The sequence below is a fragment of the Limulus polyphemus genome, unplaced genomic scaffold (genome assembly GCF_000517525.1).
Source record: "Limulus polyphemus unplaced genomic scaffold, Limulus_polyphemus-2.1.2 Scaffold1407, whole genome shotgun sequence".
Classification (NCBI taxonomy): domain Eukaryota; kingdom Metazoa; phylum Arthropoda; class Merostomata; order Xiphosura; family Limulidae; genus Limulus; species Limulus polyphemus.
This window is the reverse complement of record NW_013667017.1, coordinates 136029-142672: the sequence shown is the minus strand read 5'-3', so window position 1 is coordinate 142672 and position 6644 is coordinate 136029. Positions and strand designations below refer to the sequence as shown.

Below are 6644 nucleotides of genomic sequence, written 5' to 3'. Positions count from 1 at the left end.
ATACATTCCGGCTATCGTTGTTTGAGATATGTAAATATATAATACATTCCGGCTATTGTTGTTTGAGATATGTAAATATATAATACATTCCGGCTATTGTTGTTTGAAATGTATAAATATATAATACATTCCGGCTATTGTTGTTTGAGATATGTAAATCTATAATACATTCCGGCTATTGCTGTTTGAGATATGAAAATCTATTGCTATACATTCTTTAATTGTTTTTACCCCTATCTGTGTTACAGATAGGATTGTTTTATATATATTATAGCAATGCTCCTGTTTGGGTTATTTCCATCTGATCTATCTTTTCTAGTCAATGTATAACCAACAAATTTTAAACTGTTACGTTTGTTTAACATAGTTTTTGAAATAACCAAAATATCGGTATTTGTCGAAGTTACTACGTCATCGATCTAGTGTTTCTTGGAAGCAAGACCATCTTGGATACTGATGTGTTGAACTATGAATGTTTATCTGAAAAATGAGTACATGAATTGTTGTAAAATGTATGGTATGATAGTAATGTTGTCTTGATTGTTTTGATTCTTTAATGAGGTCATAAATTGTTTTTGACGGCTTTCATAATTTGGTTATTTTCACCTTTTTTTTTTTGGAGTTTGTGTTTAAGTTTTGAGTTGTTTTAGAGTGTTTTACATTTTGTTGTTGTATACTGGTTTGGTCGATGTTTTCATTACTTTACCACGTGTTTTGTTTTGACTACTGTTGTATATGTCAGTACTTGTGTTGAAGTCTGTACAGTGTTTTCAGTACTTGTGTTGAAGTCTGTACAGTGTTGGTTGAGAATATGATTATTGACGATAAAAGTCTGATATATTGTTGAACTTCTACAACAATGCTTCTAACTAAACTGAAAACTTGTAATAATATAACGGAGGCTGGAATGCCACATCAGGATATATATGTTTTATGGAGTACTTGGTGAAGTTACTTTTCCAAAACGAAAGACCAAATATGTATATCTAACTTAAACAAAAGATCGTGATTGGAGTCGTTGACGTTGTTTAGTTTAGGCCTAAACAAAGATAGCCTACAAACTGTAACGAGCGACGTAATAGGTTGACACTTCCGAGTGTCCATCAAAATTAAAACTTGCTAGGCCTACGATATTCAGTTTTCTATTTTATTATAATAAAATGTAACATGGTAACCTTAATACAGCTTTATATACATAATTTTCATTGAGTATGACTTTAAAAACATCACCTGAATTGTATTTGCTGTGGCTTTCTCATTATTGTAACTATATGTTTGTTTTTTTTTTGTTTTCCTTCCAGTGACTCTGGACAGCTGTTGTTTTTAGAATGAATCTTCAAGCCCATCATCGTTTACTGGTTGGAACTATAACTAACTCTGTGACGCAAAGCGGAAACGACTGTAAACTTTACACTGTGGTGCTTTTCTTACTGCCACCTGCCTACAACACTTAATTCAATTATTAATTCTGTCCCTACTTCTAAAACTGACTTGACCAGTGGCGGCTCGTCAGAAGAGGGAAAAGGAGCCCATGCCTTCTGAAAGATTTTGAACAGATTAAATATTACTTATTTTGTATATTAATACCTTTATTATTTTTGCTTGCTTTGGGCGCAACATTCTTTGTAGCAAAACGCTTAAAAAATCTTGTCCTGCTCTGTGTCATTTATGGAGGTGACATCTGGTGCCGATAAACAAAGACCAATTGTACCTCTCGGACCTTTTATTATCTATCAACTTCTGCGAGAAGATTCGAACCTTATTCTGAGTTTAACAAAGATTTTTAATGTAGCCAATCAGAATCTAAGTTAAAAAAAAACAACCAGTGAAAACCATTTAAAGAAAACTTTGCACGACCGTTCATGGGGGTACATATTTGATTCTCTTATTGTTCACTCAGTGTTTTTAAGGATATAAGTAATTCAAAGTGAATTTCATTAACTGATATGGAGCGGATTGGTTAAAAAAGTGCGACGACCTATCTTAATATAGAGGCTATTTTGGAGTTTTACAATTCAAAGTATAGTCAAGCCTAGTTTGACACAACGACGTTACCAATGTGTTTGCAGCTATGAAAAAAATTCACGTATAAATAAGTCGAGACACCTAAAGTAAGAGCTTATTTCAGTGTTCTCTAGTTTTTTTGGGTGAGTTTAAAAATATCGTTGTCTCTTCCTCGAGGTTAACTACGAGCCGCCACTGGACTTGACATGATATGTATTATCAGTCCAACAGCACAGCCACTCTTATCCCTGTTTACTTCATGTCTTATCCATCTGGTAGATTATTCAACCACGACCTTTTTCAAGGTTTCTCGGACAACAGTTTATCACTCAGTTAATAAGGGCAGCCTCTCTTATCCCCATTTACTTCGTGTCTTATCCATCTGGCAGATTATTCAACCACGACATTTTTCAAGGTTTCTCGGACAACAGTTTATCACTCAGTTAATAAGGGCAGCCTCTCTTATCCCCATTTACTTCGTGTCTTATCCATCTGGCAGATTATTCAACCACGACTTTCTTCAGGCCTCTGAAACAGATAATCCAAACATTCTTCTGTAGTTTTTTGTGACCAATATTTTACATAGTTTTTCTTACAACACTTTTTATAATTACACAAAGTACATGATGTATATTATATTTATCCAACCATTGCCTTCGTAATGATTTTTCAATAAATATCTTTTTAATATAACGCCAAACTTTACAAATCACGCAAAATATAATTTTCAAAAACAACAATATTATTACTGTCATGACTGCTATTCTCAGTAAACTGTATTCGATATTAAGCCGTTACTGGCCTATCTTCTAAGTATATGTATATACGTTTATGAAGGCAACATCTTGGACAACATATTTAAAAACAGTCGATATTTTCATACGTTTCAGTTTTCGTCCAATTCAGATGTAAACTGCCGCATACTTGTTTTACTGGTCACTAAAGAGGTAACGAGTTCAATGTTTTTATAATTAACAACAACAGAACAAGCACATTATTTTTCAGTCATTGCCAATGTATATTTTATCAAATGTTTTATTTTTCAGGGTGATTATTTATATACAGTGTGTTCTATCCCTCCTTCCAGACTTTACGAATGTTTGTTGACCTTTCAATCTGTCTTAACCTACGAGTTTTTGTATAGACAGCAGTGTAATAAGTAACTAGTTGTAGTCGACTAACGAAGTTTAAAAGTTATACTTCAAGCAACCTCAACGCACCAACTGTTTCTCTAATAACAATCTTTGCTACATTTGTCATCGATGTCCCAGCTGTCCCTGCAATCGTTATCGATGTCCCAGCTGTCCCTACAATCGTTATCGATGTCCCAGCTGTCCCTACAATCGCTATCGATATTCCAACAGATGATTATTGAAGTTTCAACTGTTTCGCCAATCACTCTCAATGTCACAACTATTTCTTCAATTACTATCGACGTTTCGACTGCTTCTCCAATACTTCAGCTGTTTTTACTATCGACGTTTCAACTGCTTCTCCAATCAATGCTGTTTTTTAGTATCGACTGCTTCACCAATACTTCAGCTGTTTTTTACTATCGACGTTTCGACTGCTTCTCCAATACTTCAGCTGTTTTTTACTATCGACTGTTCTCCAATACTTCAGCTGTTTTTTACTATCGACGTTTCGACTGCTTCTCCAATACTTCAGCTGTTTTTTACTATCGACTGTTTCTTCAATACTTCAGCTGTTTTTTACTATCGACGTTTCGACTGCTTCTCCAATACTTCAGCTGTTTTTTACTATCGACTGTTTCTTCAATACTTCAGCTGTTTTTTACTATCGACGTTTCGACTGCTTCTCCAATACTTCAGCTGTTTTTTACTCCATTTCTTCGGTCACCATTGGAATAAGAATTTTTTATTATAGATACAAAGTGAAATAATTAACCAGCTACAAAGTCTTCGTTTCAATGTTGGTTATTGTTACAGAATTAATTTGCGTGATATATTGTATGTAGTTAATTGTGTATGCCTGGTAGGTGAGCTTCTAGTATGGGCTTAGTCTGCTTGAAAATAGGTTATTAGAGACAATTACCAAATTTGCAAAATCACAGACTGCCTGTACAGCATCTCCATACTATTAAAGACCAGAATGTGATCTAATTAAAACAAATGAAAGAAAACAGTTTTAACTGAATAATATATTGAACTACACATATTTTATATGTGAATACAATCGCTGGACTTGAAAATTCGCCACTATTTAGCGCTTCTTTTTGATTATCCAATCAGTGGTTGTGATAGGCGATTGTTCAAGAGCTCGTACTTCATCATTCCGAGTGGCCTGGTGTGGAATTATAAAGGTTGTGACATTCCCAACAATTCAGGAGAACTTCCTGCTGCAGCTCAACTGTTATTTCTATAAAACGCAAGAGCTTTGTTGATTTGTTGAATTTTTCTTCACAATTTATGTCGATAGTCGTTTGTTAATGGTGCTCTGAAAAAAAAAAAGAAATTTGTGTGTGTGTGTGTGCGTTTTCACCAGGTGCTTAGAGCATTAGGAAACTAAAAAGTCTGCACAAATCTGATTTCAACTATGGTGTCGCTGTTTGAACAGCTAGCACTGGATCCACAACAAAGAACTCACTGATTGGATAATTCCAATTTACACATAGTAAGAACGACTTTTTTATTGTTTGGTCAAACTTATTTTCAAATATAGCGAGCCAAAGTATTAAAATTGGGAGAATAGAACTTTATGTATACAGTTCAAAGTTGAAAACTGGATATGAAGCACAAGTTAAACCTACACAGTTTCAAGAAAAGCATTTGGTCTCCTTAGGACATTTCAAGAGTAACGTTTAAATCATGGATTACTTATCTCGCAAAGTGTACGCCCACGAAGTTTGAATTCTTAACAAAATTCTGCTCTCTTCTTAATATATACTCACGAATATTTGGTATTTTCGACATTTTGTGTTTGTGACTGTGATTAATTGAATTGTCATTAAAAGAAATATAACATATTATCGGAGAAAAATATTTGATTTATAGGATTTAATTTTATTTAAAAGTTAAAAGAAAAAGGAAATTGCGGCAGACGCTTAGTTTAATTTATGAAATTCATTTTAACATAATTTTAAGGTGTTTCTTTATCATTTATCAAATAAGTAGAGTTAAGTTTCGTCATGAATGTTTTGATTTTTACGATAAAAAATATTATTTCAATTACAGTTTCTGTTAAAGCCGCTAGGGCAGCAGCTCCTTAACTAAAGTCAAATCGGCTGTAACAATGAAGAACTTCAAAAAACAAAATGAAATCTCGGAAGCAAAACAGGCCTAAACCGATTCATTGGGGATTGGAATATAATAATTTAAGTTGAAAATAAATATTAAAATTATTATTATATATTTTGTGATTTTATTTTGTCGATCAAACTAAAGGTTACTGTTGGGAAAGCAATAGGCCTAATGTTTATGATAAAACTTACGTTACGCTGCCAGATATCTACTAACATTTCAAGCATGCGCGAATAATGTTATAAAGTGTACGCTTTTTTGATTACTAAATTGTTTAATGTAGTTTTCTTCTGTTTAGTAAGCTTAAGCTTGCATTGTTGCAGTGCTGAGAGACTAGTGTTGCAGCAAGCTGAAACTAGGCTCACTTCTTTTTTCCGTTTTACTTCCATTTTTTACCACGTCTTTGTAACAAACTTGAACTAACAGTCCTCATATGTCTTTCTACTTCTTTAAATTTTCTAATTCGTACGTTCAGGTTTAATTAATTATTGATTTGTAAAACTTAACTGTGTGTGTTTGAACGAGTTCGTTCCAGCAACTGTATGTCTTTTAAAAATCGTTTTTCTCATGTTTACATGCAAGAACTATTGAATTGTGAACCAGTTTGCGACCGTTATGCGCAACGACGAAAGATGTACACAGATTTGTATGTTCTCCTTCATTTACTGAACTTTTTAATAAAGAAACTAACTTCTAGATGCGTTTCTAATAGTTCTAACATGCTAAGTTTTCTTTATGTTAAGAAAATGCAAAATTAGTCACGTTCTGAATTCTGTTTAAGCAACTTATGAGAGAGGCCTAAACCTGGTAGAAAATGCAAAATTAGTCACGTTCCGAATTCTGTTTAAGTAACTTATGAGAAAGGCCTAAACCTGGTATGTTAACACTACTTGAAAAAAAATCAGATGACTTACGGTTGTTAAATGAAATACTATATTCTTTTTAAATCGAGTTATTGGAAATTACTTAGAGCTTGCAAATGAAAAATTATATATTATTAAACAATGAGAGAAGGCTTACGGCTTGCAGAACAAAACAACTTAAATCAAGGTGTGGTAGATCGCTTGCAAATTGCAGAATGAAACATTATATCTTGTTAAACAACTACAAACGGCTTACGACTTCTAGAATTAAGTATTGTATTCTATTCAATCGAGCTATGGAAGAGGGCTTATAGCTTGCAAAATGACAGTGCACACGAAATCCGTTTTTTTCACACTTCTATTAAATCTGTTTTTAAATATTTTAATTTGACAAAATTGTTTTCTTTTCTTGTTAAACAGTGACATCTCTAAATGTTTGTACCCCAATGGACCGGCGGTAAGTTTCTGGATTTAGACTGTAAAATTGAGGGTTCGACTCCACTCGGTGGACAGATCT

The 6644-nt window shown here is 33.4% G+C and overlaps 1 protein-coding gene across 2 annotated transcripts in view; it reads left to right on the top strand.

Annotated features, from left to right (window-relative positions):
- Positions 1-5960, top strand: part of LOC106463432 (potassium voltage-gated channel protein Shab-like) — a 108745-nt gene extending 102785 nt beyond the window's left edge. For both annotated transcript variants that reach the window (XM_022390925.1, XM_022390924.1), the window contains one exon: positions 1302-5960. The gene's annotated coding sequence lies outside the window, so the exon portion shown is untranslated. The remainder of the gene's footprint in view (positions 1-1301) is intronic.
- Positions 5961-6644: the final 684 nt, after the last annotated feature.